This window comes from Rattus rattus, chromosome 7 (assembly GCF_011064425.1).
Source record: "Rattus rattus isolate New Zealand chromosome 7, Rrattus_CSIRO_v1, whole genome shotgun sequence".
NCBI lineage: Eukaryota > Metazoa > Chordata > Mammalia > Rodentia > Muridae > Rattus > Rattus rattus.
In genome coordinates, this window is record NC_046160.1 from 119,890,790 (window position 1) to 119,909,317 (window position 18,528).

Consider the following 18,528-nt stretch of genomic DNA (forward strand, 5'->3'; position numbering starts at 1 on the left):
ATGGAATACTAGTCTCCTATCAAAAACAATGACTTTATGAAATTCATAGGCAAATGGATGGAACTGGAAAATATCATCCTGAGTGAGGTAACCCAATCACAGAAAAACACACATGGTATGCACTCATTGATAAGTGGATATTAGCCCAAATCCTCGAATTACCCTAGATCCACAGAACACATGAAACTCAAGAAGGATGACCAAAATGCAAATGCCTCACTCTTTCCTTAATAGGGGAACCAGAATATCCTTCGGAGGAAATAGGGAGGCAAAGTTTAGAACAGAGGTAGAAGGAACCCCCATTCAGAACCTGCCCCACATGTGGCCCATACATATACAAACACCAAACTAGATAAGATGGATCAAGCAATGAAGTGCAGGCTGACAGGAACCGGATGTAGATCTCTCCTGAGAGACACAGCCAGAATACAACAAATGCATAGGCGAATGCCATCATTAAACCACTGAACTGAGAATGGGACCCCTTTGAAGGAATCATAGAAAGAACCGAAAGAGCTTGAAGGGTCTTGAGACCTCATATGAACAACAATGCCAACCAACCAGAGCTTCTAGGGACTAAGCCACTACCCAAAGACTATGCACGGACTGACCTTGTGCTCCCACTGCATAGGTTGCAAAGAATAGCCTAGCACGGGCACCAGTGGAAGGGGAAGCCCTTGGTCCTGCCAAGACTGAACCCCAATTCAATGTGATTGTTGGGGGGAGGACAGCAATGGGGGGAGGATGGGGATGGGAACACTCATAGAGAAGGGGTGGGGGAGGAGTTAGGGGGATGTTGGTCTGGAAACCGGGAAAGGGAATAACAATTGGAATGTAAATAAGAAATACCCAAGTATTTTCCGAAAGAAAAAGAAAAGAATTTGGAAACAACCCAGATGCCCTTCAACAGTAGAATGGATACAGAAAATATGGTACATCTACACAATGGAGTACTATTCACCTATCAAAAACAATGACTTCATGAAATTCATAGCCAAATGGGACTAGAAAATATCATCCTGAGTGAGGTAACCCAATCACAGAAAAACACACGTGGTATTCACTCACTGATAAGTGGATATTAGCCCAAAAGTTCCAATTACTCAAGATACAATCCACAGACCAATGAAGCTCAAGACGAAGGACAACCAAAGTGTGAATGCTTCAGTCATTATTAGGAGGGGAAACTAAAACATTCATAAGAATGTCTATGGAGTCAAAGTTTGGGTTAATGAGTGAAGGAATGGCCATTCAGAGCCTGCCCCACATGGGTATACAGCCCATTTATATACAGCCAGCAAAACTAGATAAGAGTGATGAAGCTAAGAAGTGCATGCTGACAGGAGCCTCATACAGCAGTCTCCTGAGAAGTACAGCCAGAACATGTCAAATACAGCGGTGACAACTAGCAGCAAAGCATTGAAATGAGAACAGGATCCTTGTTGGAGTTATTAGAGAAAGGATTGAAAGAGCTGAAGGGGCTTGCAACCCCATAAGAATAATAATGCCAACCAACCAGAGCTCCCAGGGACTCAACCACTATCAAAAGACTATACATGGACAGACCCATGGCTCCAGCTACATGTGTAGCAGAGGATGGCCTTGTTGGGCACCAATGTGAAGAAAAGCCCTTGTTCCTGCCAAGGCTGGACTTTTCAGTGTAGGGTAATGTCAGGGTAGGTAGGCGGGAAGGGGGCTTTGTTCCCCTTGTAGAAGAAGGGGGAGGTGGATGGGATAGGGGATTTATGGATGGGAAAGCAGGAAAGGGGATAACATTTAAAATGTAAATAAAAATATCCAATTAAAAATAGTAAATGATGAAGAAAGTGTCAGAAATAGAATATGTTATTAAACTCCCATCGCCGTTGAACATTAAACGTCTCCTACCAGGAGTGATTTCCTTCCTTCACAAATTGAAGGAAGCTCCAACTACATGTGTAGCAGAAGAAGGTCTTGTTGGGCACCAATGGAAGAAGAAGCCCTTGGTTCTGCCAAAGTTGGAACCCCCAATATAGTGGAATGTTGGAGAGGCTGAAAGGGGGGGTTGTTGGGGAGAGGAACATCCTTGTAGACAAAGGGGAGGAGGATGGGATAGGGTGCTTATGTCTGGGAAACCAGGAAAGGGAATAACATTTGAAATCTAAATAAAAAAATATTCAATTAAAAGAAAACAAAACAAAAAAACAAGGACTTCATGAAATTTTTTCAGGCAAATGAATGGGAGTAGAAAATATCATCCTGAGTTAGGTAAGCCAGCCCCAGAAGGGCATGCATGGTGTGTACTTACCTACAATTGTATATTAGCCATAAAGTACAGGACAACCATGCTGCATTCAACAGACCCAAAGATGCCAAATAACGGGAAGGTCCCAAGGGAGGATACTCAAATCTCATGCAGAATGGGAAATAAAAGTTATCTGAGGTGAATGGAGGGAGTGAACTGTGTAGGAGAGAGGATGGGCCAGGGAACAGGCAGGGGTTAGATCATGTGTCGAGAGAACTGGGGAAAGAGAAGGGAATTAAGTTGTTTGCAGGGGAAGCGGCATATCTAGGATGTTCCATCTGGGGATGGGGAGGCTTTAGGGAATCTATGGGGTTGAATCTAGCTAAGACTCCTAGCAGTGGCACATATGGAGCCTGAAATGGTCATCTCTGTATACTGGGAGGACTCCCAGTGGAGGGATTTAGAGAGTATCCCACCCACAAAGCCTCCACCCAAAACTTGTCCTGCCTATAAGATGTAGAAGGACAAAGATGGAGCAGAGACTGAGGGAATGGTCAACCAATGACTCGCCCAAATTGAGATCCATCCTATGGGCTAGAACCAATCCCTGACACTGTTATGATATCCTGTAGATTTGCAGAAAGGAACATAGCATAACTGTCCTCTGAGAGGCTCCACCTAGTAACTGACTTGAACTGATTCAGAGATTTCCAGTCAAACATTTGACTGAATTTTAGGGAGTCTTGTGGAAGAGTTGGGGGAAGGATTCGGGGAGTGGATAGAAACTCCATAAGGGGACCAACAGAGTCAACTAACTTGAAACCTGGGGGGCTTTCAGAGATGAAACGACCAACAAAAGAGCATACAAGGGCTGGACCTAGACCACTCCTCATTTGTAATAGGTGTGCAATTTGTTCTTCATGTAGGTCACTGTCCCAGACTCTGTTGCCTTTCTGTGGATCCTGTTCCTGTACTTGGACTGCCTTGTCTGGCCTCAGTGGTATAGAATGCAGCTAGTCCTTCAATGACTTGATGTGCCATGGTGAGTTGATACCCAGGGGTCCTCCCTCTTCTCAGGGTAAATAGGGAGGAGTGTTAGGAGGAAGGAGGTTTTGTGTGAGGAGGACTAGGAGGAGGCGGGGGAGGGGCACTGTGTTCCATATGTAAACTGAATAACTTTCATGTGTGGTTAAATATGTCTCTTACTTTATTAAATCATGTTTTGGTGTTCTCAGAAAGTGCTTATTCGTCCAGAAACAATATACATATTTCCTAAAATTCCTGCTAGTCTTGTTGATTCTCCAAGACTTAATTTACTTTTTGTAGTTATGGTAAGGACAGAAACTAATTTCACTGGAGTTTTTTCATCCTCCATTCTATTTGAATTGTATACTCCAGAATAAATTCAGCCAGGGCATTAGTAGGGTGGCCCAACTGTGGTCTGCAAAGGCACATTTGGGGACTTGCAGGTCTGTATATTCTTTTTACTGCACACTGAAGTCTATCTTTTGCTAGGCACTAGACTCTCAGTCCTTAAGCTGAGAGAGGGGTCAGCTGAGTCCCAGACTGGTGGCAGGTGAAGGCTTTGGTTTCAGTGTGGGTAGGAGTGTGTCCTGTTTGTTATCATAGCTGGAAACAGATGCTTCTGCTGAGAAGCGCCCTGAGGAGGTTGTTGGTGGGAAAGAGCTGTGAACTCCCACCTGAGTGATAGGACTGATTTATAGCTTGTGGCTTTGATGTAGGAATGGTAGCAACCTACGGGTTGACAGTAGTCCAGGGGCCACAAGTGTGTCACGTGGCTCCACTGGGTAGATTTCTGTAGTGTAATGGTCTAGGATAATCTGATATTCCCCAAACAAGTGGAGGAGAGGCACGGGAGGCATGGGAAACATGAAAGGCGTGTCCTGGGTGCAGGTTATGAGCTCTCATGGCAGGGCTGGTTACGTGCTCTGTGAGTTTTGGCTCGTTATGCTTGACAATGATCATGAACATCAAGGTGTAGTTTTCAGAATGAATTTTAGATTTAGAAAAGTTGCAATAAACCAAACAATTCAGACTCCTAGGAGAGGTACAGGGTTTGGGCCTTGGATTTTGGCATCCCATATTTTCTCCAACACTCAGTGGATTATTGATCAGCTCTACTGCAAACACAAAGCCAGAAAAAACCCTCAGAGCCATTACTTGGTGACAATGGGAGTGGTGATGGTTATTGTTCTAGATGGCTTTTTCTAGAAGGCTGGGATGGGTAGTTTCAGGGGGAGTGTGAAGCCAATGCCTTTTGTAGCTCACAGACCTCCTTAAGGTCACTAGTGATTCACTCATGCTCTCATTTATTCATCCTCACATAGCCTTCAGACGCTCCTGAATTTGCTCTTTGTGTCATGGAACCACAGTAGAAAACTGAATGGACAGGTGAGAAAGAGGATAGTGTCAGACATGATGCCAGGGAATAAAGAGGTCACATTGCAAAGAGAGTTTGGATGCTGGTTTTGAAAGTATGGGAGCCTCAGAGAATAAGCAAGACCTATAGTTTAAAAGTTGCTTAGATCTCTAGGCCATTGGGCCTGCAGGATTTAATTTCTGGTAGGTTTAATTTGTGGTGAGTTCCCATGACAGATGGGCACTTTGAAAGTACCCCGTTGACCTGTGGGGCATCTACACATCAGGAGTTTAAGGGACAATGGCTTAAAGTTTATGGTTTCCATGGCAGCATGGTCACTGGAGTCTTGCTGAGTGGCTTGGAAAGTGATAGTTGCTGCTGGACCACAGAGAGAGAGAGAAAAAGAATCTCCTTAGAGAATTAAGCAGAGAAGAGATCTATGGTGGGGATGGGAGGCTATGAGGAAGATATGCCTATGATCTCAACGTGGGGGCATTCTAGGAGCCTCACAGTTGTTCCTTCCTTGAGTTAATTACATGTTGAAGTCTGGAGTCAGCATAGTACACTCACAGGGAAGGTGGGGCAAGAGTTCTGCTGCATTTAGGGTAGTCAGTTGACTTCAAAGAAGTGGGACTATATGTTGCTCATCATGGGTTTGTGTATACTTGGGAAGAACAAGGGCTGTATGTGCTATGTGCACCCCAAGAGCAGGTAGAGGCAAGAGTAGGAAAGTTGGGGTTGGTTGGGTGCAGGTTATGAGAGGGTTAGGGTTTTCATTGTTGTGATAAAATACCATGACCAAGTTGGGGAAGAAAGCATTTGTTTGCCTCCATACTTCCCAAGTTGTGATCCATCACCAAAGGAAGCCAGGGCAGGAATTCAAGTAGGGCAGGAATCTGGAGGCAGAAACTGATGCAGAGGCCCTACTGGGATGCTGCTTACTGCCTTGCTCCTCGTGGCTTACTCAGTTTATTTTCTCATAGGACTCAGGACCACCACCACAGTAGGGTGGGCACTCCCAAATTAATAAGTGATTAAGAAAATGCTCCACAGGCTTGCTTTCAGCCCGATCTTATGGAAGCATTTTTTTAAAATTAAGGTTCATTCCTCTCAGATGACATTAGCTTGTGTCACGTTTTCATACAAGGGTCCAGCACAGGGTCAGAATCAATGTCCTGGGTCTTCATTAAGACTTGCTTTCGTGACTGAGAGCAAGATATCCTCTGGGTAGACTGAGGAAAGAAAGTGGGATCTGCTGAGAGGGCAAAGAGAAGCAGAAAATAGAAAGGGAAGGAGGTGTGCTCAGAGTTTGTGCAGGATCCTGGATACCTAGAAGGATGGGATAAGTTAATGGACAGAAGGTGAGGGTGTTCTTTACCATGGCAGTTTTAAGTGTCACTTAGGTGGGACAGATTCATTTTCCTCCATTTTCACCTCTGGTGCTACATTTCATGTTCTGTGGCCTGTTGGTCCATTCTCACAGCCAGCAGCACAGCCTCTGACTTTGGTATCACATCATATGGTATCATGTCTTCCATAGTCTGTCAGGAGAACTCTTGTGAGCACATTCAGGACCACCTGTGACTTTTATCTTTAGGCCTTTCAGTCAATCTCATCTGTTTTTGCCCACACGAGGCCCCCAGGTTCATAAATTCAAGACCCAGGACAAGGATACCTCTGAGTGCCATGACTCAATATACTTGCATATACAGGCGTATACTTGTATATACAGGCATTCCACTTTGGATGTCTTAAATAGGAAACACAAAGTTGACCTCAAGGCCAATATGTGGAATGTGAGACCACAGTGCACTGAGCTGTGAGTGCAGCTGCTAATAGGATCTAAGTTCATCAAGGGAGATAGTGGGAGGAATAGTCAAAATGGTGAAAGGAAGGCGTCTCCTAATGTATAATCACTTCTACTCTCCACACTGGTAGACGATAGAGTAAGGGAGTAAGAGAACTGGGCTGACCTTGAGATCCTTCCCATCACCCTATGCTACCATCTGTTGATGTAAATCATGAACCTAGGTCTCGCTTTTTGACTATCATACCAAAGGATGTTGGCTGATGTCTTGGTCTACTTGGGTGCCTATAAAAATACACCCTGCACCAGGTGAATCATAAATAACAGAGATGTACTCCTCATCATTGTGAGTCTGAAGGTCTAAGACAAAGGTTCTAGCAGTTTCCATATCCTACAGAACTCATTTTCCACATCTATGGGCAGCCCTGTTTCACTGTGTCTGGGCAAAGGGTCTTTCTGGGTTGTTTAACAAGGACACTAATCCCAATTATGAGGACTCTTTGTGATCTCCTTACCTTCTGGAAGGCCTACCTTCTGATACATTGACATAAGAATATCAGGAAGAATTTTGGGACACACTCACCCCACAGCAGCTAACAGGAGGGTGCCACTTACCACATGTTGCCTAGTTGTGACTTCTCTGAGTTCCTTTCATATCTGATTTCATCAACCCATCTCAGTGTAGGTATGTGTATACTGTCAATGTTTGTGATGGAGAAAGTAGAAATACAGGCATTCAGGGTCTTACATAGGTAGTAAGACGAGGAGTCAGAACAAACTAGGAATTTGCATGTGGAATATTCCCTGTCTTAGTCACTGTTGCATTGCTGTGAAGAGACACCATGGCCACAACAATTCTTATAAAGGAAAGCATTTAATTGGGGCTTGCTAACAATTTCAGAGGTTAGTTCATTATCATTTTGGGGAGCATGGTGGTATGCCAGTGGACATGGTGCTGGAGAAATAACCTAGAGTTCTAAAGAGATAACACAGAGACACAGAGAGACAAACAGACATTGGTCCTGACATGAGCTTTTGAAACCTGAAAGCCTTCCTGTGCTCCAGTGACACACATTTCCTACAACAAGGACATGCCTCCTAATCCTATCAAAGAGTTCCACTCCCTGGTGACTAGTCATTCAACTATATGAACCCATGGAGTCTATTCTTATTGAAATGACCACAGTCCCCATTGCTGTCACCTAAGGCCCTGGTGTAAATTTGTGTTCATCTGAGTAGGTATGCATATGCACTCATGTACATCTGCTTCTGTAAACATGCATGTGTGTTCATTTTGTTTGAGGGACTTCAATGTGAACACATGCATGTGTGTGTGTGTGTGTGTGTGTGTGTGTGTGTGTGTGTGTGTGTGTGTGTATTCTTATGTGTATGTGAGAAGTCAATTGTGAGTTTAAGGTGGGAGGAGAGTGTCCTAGTTCACTGAACAGTTTTCTTCAGTGTGACCCTGATACTCCTCCCTAGTGGCCTCTCCACTGTTTGCCTCAGATTGCATGCACTTTGAGTTTATTTAAACCACAGAAACAAACAAACAAACAAACAAACAAACAAACAAAGAAACAGGAGGCAGGTGGGGTGAACCACAGCAAGCTTATGGGATGATGGGGACTTGGAGGGAGACAGGGAACAGGGATGAGTAGGATTGGGTCAGCAGGACACCTTCTTTGCCTATAGCCGAGGATGACAGGCATTTTGAGTCTGGTGGAGAGCGAGGATTGAGAGGAGGGCTTGGAGCTTCTCTCTGCATAGAAGGCATCCTCTCTGTGGGCTTCATGTTGAGGGAAAGCACTTTTCTTTGTAGTTGCAGGATTCTGTTGTCCTGGTCTACTTCACCTGCCAGAGAGCCCTGAGGTCATACAGAGGCTGTTGTCTGAGAAACAGGACAAGTCCCTGGAGCTACATAGGGCCCAGAAGCTGGACAGTGACCATGGTCTACCAATTACTGGGACACCCCTCAGCCCCCCCATTACTGGTGCACCCCTCAGCCCCCCAATTATTGGTGTATCTCCTAGCCATTCCAGAAGTGATGATGGGTTTGAGAATGCCCCTTGATGGCACCTTTTTACTTGTGCCCAGGAAGGGGTTCAGAAGGAAATGGTAGGAGGCCCACCTTGATGAAGGTGACAAAGCCACTGTAGAGCAGTGTGAGTAGAAAGAGGGCCACGAAGGTGCACAGTGTGGGCCACAGGCCGTTCTCCTCCTCTAGGGTCCATGAGCTGTCGGTTTGCTCATCCCTGATGCATGAGTTTGGGATGGTATTCACCATGCCTGGGGAAGAACTAGTGCTCATGAGAAGGTCTCCATCCTACAGAAGGACCATTCCTTATTAACTTGGCCTCCTGTCTACTGAACCTGAAGATACAGCTTTCCTGTCTAGCAGCAACCTTTTTATCATATGCCCTCCTCCCAATAGTACTTACCACTTCCCATCTCAAGTGCTTACTAACCACTTTGCCACACAGAACCCTACCCCAACCCCTGCTCCTGCCTTCTGGGTTCTGAAGTCTCACACACAAATTGATCTGAATGGGATTAGCAGACCTGAACCCAAACCTGATATGACGTTAGGCCAATGCCACTTGGATGGCGTAGGAGATGGGCTACTACTTAAGAAGACCTAGAAAGAGCAGCTAGACCAGGTAGGCTCTCTCAGAAAGATGTATTATGAAAAAGGCAGAGAAGAGTGAGCAACATTTTAAGAAAAGACAGTGTTCATGATCTACACACTGGGAAAGAGTACTACTCCAGAGTCAGAAAGAGCCCTGAGCCCTTGCAAGTGGAGGGAGAGATTGTAAAGCATCGTAGCCATGGTAACATAATCTTAAAGGTCATAGGAGGGACTAGATGTTAAAGATGGTTATGCCATAACTAAACACGCATATGAAAATCTCAGCTGGAGACAGAAGTGTGGTCTGAGGTACCAGAGGGTACCAGAGGGTGGTGGCTGATGTACAGACCCAGGGAAACTGCATTTCCACAGAAAACACAACTCAAGGCATGGAAGTTCAAGGCAGCTGGGAAGAATTAAGGAAAACACCGTGGGTCACAGGGCTGCATGGGTGTCTATTCCACAAGTGCTATTTGAAATCATACATATGCTCAGTGGGAGTCACTGTGAATTCTGTGGATGGGCTGACCTAAAGGCATTTCACCATATCGAAGTACTAAATACTGAAATCAGGTGTGCATTATAGACCCTTGACTCTTAGCATAATAAGAAACACTTTACCTATAGTTTCCAGTTTCAATCACCTATGATTTAAGCCTTATGACTAGTTCTGGCTGATATTTTATAACTTTTGAGCATATTTTAAACGAGAAACACGCTGGTTTTAAATCACACACTTTGGAACAGTGTGATAGGCTCTCGCTTTGCCTGGAATGTCAGCCTTTGCCTAGGCTTCAAGTTGTCTACATGTCTGTCTGTTTGTCAATCTGGATCTACCTTGGCCACAGGTTGATGGCTGAAGTAACACATGGTATGGCAGCGTTCATGGTTCAGGCATCCACAGGGGGCCTTTGGCCAGGGCCCACAGAGATAAGAGAGGTTCATGTTTGTTTGTTTCATTTATTATTGTTAGCTTCTTACTGTAATTTACAGAAGTGCTTTTCTACAACATACTGAGAAGTGGAAAGGCAACGGTTCTTGCTTTTATGAAGCAACTTAACACAGAGGCAAATAAGCTAAGCAGACACAGAAAGGTCTCAGGGAAAGGCAGGACCATCAGGTCTCCTGGGAGGGCCGTCGGACTCAGGCAGGAGGTGGTAGCATCCTAGAATCATGGGAAAAACTCAGATAAGTGATAAATAGTGGCAGGTGGTTGGGAGAAAGGGTTCTCTAGTAGGAGAAGCAGCTTTGAGAAGGCTTGCCAGCGGGGGAGGTTGGGATCTGCTCATACTCTGCAAAGTTCTGGGACTCTTATGGTAAGGGAACCTCTGCATGCTTTCCCAACATTTCATATACCTCAGGTCTAAATCCATGGACTGTTTTTGTCTTGGTTATCAATCATTTCATATCATGTAATTAATTGATTACATGCCAGGAACTGTATATGCATGGATTATAGAGTCTGGGGTGAAATGCCTGTTCTTCGGAACTGGGGACTGAACTGCCCTGGAGCTGGGGTATCATAGTTGACTTCTGGCTCCAGGTGCTTTGGCGTAATCCTTAGATTCAGCAGGCCTTGGAGCTGGTGCAAGATGGCGATTCTGCTAACACACCACACTTCCAGGTGTTCCTTGCATATCCTACACGGGAGGTTAGGTGAATGGTGATTGGCTCAGAATTTGGGACTCTCCTGTGTTCTCATCCTTCTTGGCAGCTAAGGTGTTTATTAAAATTTTGGCTGAATTCTTGGTGATTACAGATGTCCTACTGCCTATCTGTGCCTAGGATGGGATAAAGTAGCCATCTCCTCTTGCCTGGGAATTTGGTCTCCCTGGGCTTTGCTGAGCCCTCCTCTCTCTAGTAGTTTTGAATAAAATGATGATGTTAAAAGTTTACTTGGTATTTTCCTTTCACCACGGCCTACATGGCTAATCAAATGTTCTTCCACATGTATGTAGAAACAGGATGTGTTTCGCAGAGAAACAGAGAGTGCTTTGGCAACAGGGTGATGAATGGGTGGGAGGGGCAGAAGTGGTTTCATAGAGACAAGTCAGGAGGTGTTAGGGGACAGAACTCAGGACATTATTGCTCTCCGGAGTTGGGGTGATGGAGAAGTGTCGTGTGGAACTCAGGCAGATGTATCTACCTTGTGACATGTGAGACACGGAGTAGGGTCAGACCAAAAGGCAGGACAAAGGGAAGTGGGAGAGGAGATAGAGAGGCAGGTGGGAACAATCTAGTGAGGATGACTACAGAGCATGTCCAGGCTTCCTAAGTGTGCTGCATGAGTGTGGGCAGAGGGTACCAATGCTGGTCTGACTCCTGCTCTGAGGAGTGACTTGAGAAAATCTGTAGATCCTGAGGGAGTCAAGTAAGAGAAACCCTTAGTGTCCTTCGAGGAAGCAATGCCACGGGGAAAAGGAAAGGTCAATTTGGGGCAAATGTAGGCCAGGCTCCTTTCAGCACTAGTGAGGCACCACTTGAGGGGACCAGTTCTAGCCTTCCCTACCGGGTAGGAGGTATGCCATGAGAATCAGTGGATCTGTAGCCTCTGTTCTTAGTCAATACACTGCAGCTGGAAACAGGCATGACCTCTGGATGACCTTCTCACTGCTGGAGCCCTGAGGATCCTGAGGCATAGACAACAGACCAAGCTTTCAAAGCCTGGAGCCAAGGCTGGTATACTGGCAGCTTGGCAGGGCCAGGTACAGCCTCATGTGATTGCTGCAGGCCCTCTAGGTTCCTCCCTCCATGTTGTGTGGGTGGAGGTTGTGGACATACTGTGGTATTTCGGGGTCTACGTGGGGAAGTGTGCCTGACTTGGGCCTAGGCGCTGAAGGCCATGCTGAGGACAGGACTTACCTAAAATTGAGATGCTGGGGCACACATCTTTACAGGATATGATGATGTCTGAGGTTGGGCTCCATCCCCACCACACTCATACTTAGGGCCCCTCAGGTGGAGCCTGTCTGACACTTTTCAATCCCAAGTTTATGTCAAATTTATAGCAGCCCTTGGTCCTGAAGGCTCTCCAGCAGAAGAGAGAAAGAAATGAGGCAGACAACTCCTGGACTTAGGCCTAAGGTATCAGAGAAGCTAGCATCTTTTATGGTATGAGATGGTTTGCTTCTAGTTGTAGTAGTTGCTGTTTACTCCCTGCTAGGGGGTGATAGGAACTTCTGCTGCCAAGTCTGAGCTATCTGAGAGTGGGGGATTTTTGGAGCAGCCCCTGGCTGACCATCTTCTTTTACATGGTATGAGGTGGCAAGCCTTCTTGAATTGGACCTCCAACATATGGTTTCATTCAAATGGATTTCAGATTAGAGATGATACTGCAGTCCTAGAAAATAATATATGTAGGATGGCATAGCAAGCCAACTGTGGTACGCCAAGGCTGAGCTGTCTGCCTAGAAAATCTCACTCATATATCGAAGGAGTACAATGGAAAAAAGATGCACAGATGCTGCCTTCTACAGTGGTCTCTGATTCTGAAGGAAAAAGAGAGATTATGATGGAGATGCTGCCTTGTTGTCTCTCAGAGCAGGCAGGGGATAAAGGAAAAAACAGTACAGATCAGATTTGTGCTAAAGAGCCGTTCCTGCGATTTGAAAACTTGGAACCGATGAAGACAATAAGGAAGCAAAGAGGGAGAAGCAGGTCAGATTCCTTTATAGCCCGGAGACACCGGACATGGAACAGGCTAGCATCAGCAGCATGGAGTGGAGAATTAGATGTAGAACCATCCATCCTTCCTTGAGACAAAGGCTTCATTTTTCTAAGGAAATACATGGGAAATCATTCCATCAAAATCTAGCTCCCCTGCCCCCCATGTCCCAAGAGAGAATGTTCTAACTCAAAGGAAATAGCCGCACCACAAGGGAAGGAGAATACCAATTAGACCTGTGCTAAACAGCTTTTCCTGGCACACAAACAACACAAACAGACAAACACCTTCACAGCAGAGATGTTCAGTTATTACTGGCTGAGGGACCCATGAACATCAGATATGACTGAAAGATAATTTAAAGTCTTAACAAAAAAATCCAAACATGTGAGAAGCGGCATTCAGTGCCCACTGAAGTGGGTAGGGCTGCTTCTGCTGGGGAGTCCTGCCTGAACAGGACTAACACAAACGTTAGTGGCTTTGTCGGGCTCCATTATAGGATGTGATCTTTGTGAGTAGCTGAGACTCTGATAGACTTGAATGATTATTTAGAAAAATGTGTAGGTAGTGTATGTGAGGTGGTAAGACATTTGGGATGATATTTTTAAAAAGGATGAGAGAGAAGACAGTGGGCATTTACAGGTTACCCAAAAAAAAATGTGACAAGATTTGTGTTAAGTCAAAGTTTCTAGAGAAAAAAGGCTGACAGAAAATCAAATTCTGTGCTGTGAATCTTTGAAGGCTGGAAAGTAATGAGAGCCTCTGGCATTCTCGTGATATATTCTGATTCTGCCCACTTCATGAGCAGGTGAGGTCTGTTCTTCCTTATGACATCAACGCATGGATGCATGATGGGCAAGTACACAAGTCTACCTGTCCCATATGTCTGGCAGACTTCATAAAGGCCTAAGCGTCTCAGTGAGGAATGTGAATGTGCCCTCACCTGTGTGGACATTTCCACAGGCCTTTCCCAAGCAGTTCTATGTAAGCAAGCAGTGGGAAAAGCTGACATTAAGGGCTTCACCCAACCCAGTGTTATACATAGGCTCCCATTGAAAATCTACATTAAAGGAGGCAGTCATTTCACAAGCATTGATAGGAAGAGTGTAATGGAACACAGCTAGAGCCAATGATGCTTCCTCCTGCCTTACAGCCTTATGGGGGCTGGGTTGATAGAAAAACCCCACAGTGACTCACTAAGAGTTAAAACACAGGAAGCACCATGCGAAGGTGGAAAAAGACACTCCCTCAATTCAAAGTTTGTTTAATGGAAGCCTCCGTGGCAGAGATGGGCTACTTCTGCATGAGTTATTGTTCAGGGAGGCCCCCAAGGAGCCACAAGCTGCAAACGTTATCACTATTGATTTTACTTACACACCAGAAGTAGGTGGTAAATTTCTACTGCTGGAGACTTCACAAACTTTGGCTGTAAGACATAGAGAACCAGGGCTAGGACTGAGGGGGAAGCTGCCTTCCTGCTGACTTTTTTTTTTGTGCAGTGCTGGGAGATGTTTTATAGGCTATTGCCAACATTCTCTCATGAGCATGGACTTTGAGTGCTGCATTAATCATCTTGTTATATAAGATGTGCTTACTTGTGTAACCGTGGCACAGCAGTTATTGGCACAACCAACATCTTTCCTATTGAATTTAAGCTCTGCTCTGCAGTAGGGAAAAACTTACAGCTGGGGAGTTCATAGGCTCCAATAGAGAAATAACTGCTATTGTGTGTTAAATGGTTGTCACGGACTTGTACAATTGAACTGCGGGCATTTGCATCTATGTCCACAGCTTTTGCCTTTACTTATGACGGGAAGCTCCATCTCACAGTGTGCAGAAATGGTCATTGGGGGAAATTCACACTTGGTCAAGCTTCTGACAATAAGTGAATGTTTCTGTTGAATACCAGCCCTAGGATATGAATAAACACCTATATATAATTCCTTCAGGGTTCAGTAAACACCATAGAGGAGAGGACTGAAAAAAAGCAAAAGTTGTAGAAAGGGTTAGAAAGTGTTGTAGAAAGTGTTATGCAGTTCTGTCTTCTAAACTGAAACAGACAAGCACAGTGTTCCTCTTATCTAGACAATACAGACCTCTCCTCCCCAAACAGGAATATTTGTCTGTCGTGTGTACCCAGGGCTCTGCTGCTTGACACTCTTACCCAGCTGTGACTTACCACTGATTTCCAGGCTCTTGCTGGCATTAAGCTTGGTCTGTGAGGCCTCATGTTCCACCATGCATGTGTAAGTGTCAAGTGAAGGGCTCAGAGCTACTGGTAGTCTCAGGACACTCCAGATCTGGAATTTGTCCCCAGACTGGCGGATGGGTTGTGCAGTGACAAAGTTTATTGGGTCCATTTTACTCTGGGCACTGAGCCACCAGAGGTGGATATCTTCAGGGTAGAAGCCGGATACTTCGCACATGAGCCAAGATGACATTTCATGGTGGGTGGATGTGGTCAGGATGTTCACATTGAGGTTGCTGGGTGCCATAGCCCCTGCAGGGAGAAATGGTAAGAGGCTTATCTTGTCATGCTTGGGCTGTGGGTATCTAGAGATGTGTGAAAGGACAGAAGAAATTCCCTTTCTTATCTGACTATAGTTATGGCTTGGACACTGTCAGGGAAAGGACATATGGTTAGGCAGGGGCATTGGACAGCCTTGGGGTGGGGTGGGAATAGGTTTCATGTAGAAAATGAGGCTGCCTTGCTTGGGGCCCAAGGACTTGGTGAGGAGAGGCCTATGCTGGAGACATTGCTTCTCCTGGTCACTGCCTAGCTCATAGGGATGCTCAGTGCCTCCTCAGCAGACCCATGCTTTGTTTCTGTGTGGCTTTTTGTTAGTGCAGGTTTCTTTGGTGCCCCATCTATTCTTTAAGTCTTCTATCCTATATTCTGGCGAGGCCAATCCTAGGCTTTCTATCTTCCAATCTAGCTGTGTGTGTGTGTGTGTGTGTGTGTGTGTGTGTGTGTGTGTGTGTGTGTGTGTGTGTTAGAGGCATTACCAGTGAATCAGTGGCTTGAGATGAAATAGGGGTTCTTCCTTCTCTTGTGTTTATGGGACACATGTGTTATGGCTATCCTAGGGGTGTGGAGACTTTTTTTCCCTCCATTTTTATTAATTTGGGTATTTCTTATTTACATTTCAATTGTTATTCCCTTTCCCGGTTTCCAGACCAACATCCCTCTCCCCTCCCCCTCCCCTTCTATATGGGTGTTCCCCTCCCCATCCTCCCCCATTACCGCCCTCCCCCCAACAATCACGTTCACTGGGGGTTCAGTCTTGGCAGGACCAAGGGCTTCCCCTTGCACTGGTGCTCTTACTAGGCTATTCATTGCTACCTATGCAGTTGGAGCCCAGGGTCAGTCCATGTATAGTCTTTGGGTAGTGGCTTAGTCCCTGGAAGCTCTGGTTGGTTGGTAGGATAAGCCCTAGTCTAGGTGTGATAGTCCTTAGCCCTTTAATGAGATTCTTATGCATCTCAAAGATGTCCTATTGTCTGTCTGGTCATATGCCTGCAGAATCCAGGAGGATCTCACAGTCTGGCTCAGATATACAGATTTGTGCTTGTCCTTCCTCTGTTTAGCATTAGCTCAAAAAGGATGACGACTTCACAGGTTTATATGGTGGGATTTGTTGGTGCTTGGATAGGGCCTGGCTTGCAGAAGGCATATTAGTAACCCTTTCTCCCTAGGATGTACATTGACAGCTCAGAGAAATAGTCATGGAGGGTTTCCAGGAGGAGGAGGAGGAGGAGGAGGAGGAGGGAGGAGGAGGAGGAGGAGGAGGAGGAGAAGCAGGAGGAGGAGGAGGAACGTTGAACAAATGAGTTGGCGTAAGATACACTGGACTTCTTACCTACTATGTTTTTGGTGATAGTAGGCTTGGTGGCTTCTATGTAGTGATTCTTTGCTTGGGGAGTTGGAGTGGCTTTCTTGGAGGACTGAGAATTCCGTGTCTCTGGAGTCAAAGAAGATGGACAAAAGGTGATGATGAGAGCAGAGTATTCTGAGGAGCCCAGGGGGATGGAAAGCAGTGAGAGAAGAGGACCACAGGATGGAATGGTTCTGGTGTGGAAGGACAAAGCATAGCTAGTGCCTTCACTCACCCAGCTGCCTCCTTTCACAGTTAGTACAGGGTTTCTGAGGTGTGGATGCAAATGTTAGATTGAAGAGGCAGCCAAGGAAAGGAAGGGAATGAATGGAGGAAGAATAAGGAAGGGAAGGATCAAAGGTGTGGGGTGGTCTTGCTTCAGTCAATCTATGGGGATTAGCTGAATGTGGGTATGGGAAGCCCCCCAAGGCCCTTCTGCTTGGTTCAGGGATACTCACCAGGCAACTTGAATTTCTTGCTTTTCTTTTTGGATGTGTTTGTTATGGTGCAAGTGAGGTTGGGGCTCAGATCTGGGGCCGGCATAGAGACCTGAAGGATCGTTATATAATAGTCTTCGTTTCCAGCAGAGAAGACAGTACTTGGAAACGTTGGCTCCCAGGCCAGAGTCAATGGTTGCACTCCAATTGCCATACAGCCCAGATTCACATGTTCATTTTGATTTGGGGCTTTGCACTCTGAGAAGAGGAACATGTCAGGTTCCTTGTCAGGAGCTGCAAGACAGATAGTGAAATTCTGAGGACATGGAACCAGGGACAAAGGTGAGGTCTGGACAGTATCACTTTTCTTGCCAGATTCATAAAAATGACTCAGTACCAGGCAGACAGGGAGAAGGGCTTTGAAGCCCCATGACCAATCTCGGGAGCCTGTCTCTCTGTCACCACCATCTTTTCCTGAAACTCCTTCAGGCTTCTTGGGAAGAGACCTACCTCCTACTCTTCTAAGCACCAATGATCTCCCCCACCTCCTTTATGGATGTAATTCTGTGACTTTGACAGGAACAGACAGCCTTCTATATTCTCATAGCCCCTTGAGCAACTTGGAGCACCTGAGCAGAGCAGCCTGACTTCTTTTCTCAAGCTGTACTCTGGTTCTGTCTGCTCTGCTCTTCCTCAGGTTCTGGGATGTCAGATATTTTCAGTGTCCCACTTTATAGCATTCCAGAGACAAGCTAAGTACACATAGGTGTAGACCTGTGACCCCTCACAGACTTGCTTGCTGAAGTTTTAAGCACAGAATACCAACATCCATGTGGGGATGTCAGGGTTCATCGCCCAATTCCAGAGTCACCTCTGCACCTTCTCTGTACACTTTCAGGAAATGGCCTAAAGAGCCTTGAAGTATGGGTATCTTTGTTCCCCCACCATTGTCCAATGTGGGTATCTGTGTTCCTCGGCTAAACCTGTTATCCGTGGGCCATATGGCTGCACACAGTATGGACAACAGTGAAGCCCAAAATCAAGTTGGCACATCCCTCCTGTCTTCTGTCTCCTCCTTTCTTTTCCAGTCCAACCATATTGGCTCTTGCCAAGTCCCAGGCAGCTTCTATCTTCCTTGGCCTGTTACTAATGGTTCCTGATCCTAGGTTCTCTGAACTCTTCACAGTCCAAGATCTCTGGCCTTAGCTTCGTTTTGTAGCCCTTGTCTTTTTAGTTGGCTTCGATCTAAGTAGGTTTAGCACTCTCTATTCTTGGGTCAGGATTCACTTCTGGCCCATACACTGCCCTCTTGACTTTGCTTCCATGTGTGCCTAGCATCATGTCAGCAAGGCCTGTGAACATGTGTTTTTTCCCACACTTTTGACCTTGGTTCTACTCAAATCTTTCTCCAAGTTGTTTCAGGTCGCCAGCAGCCCCACCCCCACCCCCATCCCCACCTCCAGGGACTCAGCATGGGCCTCTCTGGTGTGGCCTGGATGCTCAACGCCTCCCATC

The 18,528-nt window shown here is 45.9% G+C and overlaps 1 long non-coding RNA gene and 1 gene segment (V, D, J or C); one reads left to right on the forward strand and one right to left on the reverse strand.

Annotated features, from left to right (window-relative positions):
- LOC116905412 overlaps positions 1 to 18,528 on the forward strand; it is a 154,238-nt gene that overhangs the window by 32,994 nt on the left and 102,716 nt on the right.
- LOC116905418 lies at positions 7,267 to 8,698 on the reverse strand. The gene is made up of 2 exons (XR_004388525.1): positions 8,540 to 8,698; positions 7,267 to 8,262 (listed from the first exon to the last, which is right to left on the reverse strand). It is a non-coding gene; the product is annotated as an uncharacterized LOC116905418 (long non-coding RNA).